At 52.2% G+C, this 362-nt stretch overlaps 1 protein-coding gene across 1 annotated transcript in view; it reads right to left on the bottom strand.

The window, feature by feature from the left end:
- SUPT7L (suppressor of Ty 7 (S. cerevisiae)-like) overlaps positions 1-362 on the bottom strand; it is a 6409-nt gene that overhangs the window by 5455 nt on the left and 592 nt on the right. The gene's annotated exons all lie outside the window — the stretch shown is intronic.

Raw genomic sequence — 362 nt, 5'->3', positions numbered from 1 at the left:
GCAAATCATTTCCCCTCTCAGTTAATTACATTTTTCTTCCTTATTATCTCTGATGTCACAGGCCTAACAGTCAGATACAAAGGCTTCTGGGACAGACAGGACCTGAATTTATAATGCAAAAGACATACATAAAAAGGAAGAAATGGAATGCACACGCACTTCGTAAAGGTGCACTGTAGCCAAAAAGCCCATTTCCCTGCGGTCGTTTCCAGCAGTCCCTAAGCACGACACTGAAGGAAGCAGCCCCGTGTGCACCCGAGCAGGGGAACACCAGGCCGGGAGGGGTTCTGCCGCAGAGCCGCGTTCCCCAGCCTTGGGCTGGAGGCATCTCCTCTCGGTGCTGCTCAGCAGGCACGCACGAC

The sequence above is a fragment of the Buceros rhinoceros genome, unplaced genomic scaffold, assembly GCF_000710305.1.
Source record: "Buceros rhinoceros silvestris isolate BGI_N320 unplaced genomic scaffold, ASM71030v1 scaffold28610, whole genome shotgun sequence".
Classification (NCBI taxonomy): Eukaryota; Metazoa; Chordata; class Aves; order Bucerotiformes; family Bucerotidae; genus Buceros; species Buceros rhinoceros.
This window is presented reverse-complemented; position numbering and strand designations above follow the sequence as displayed.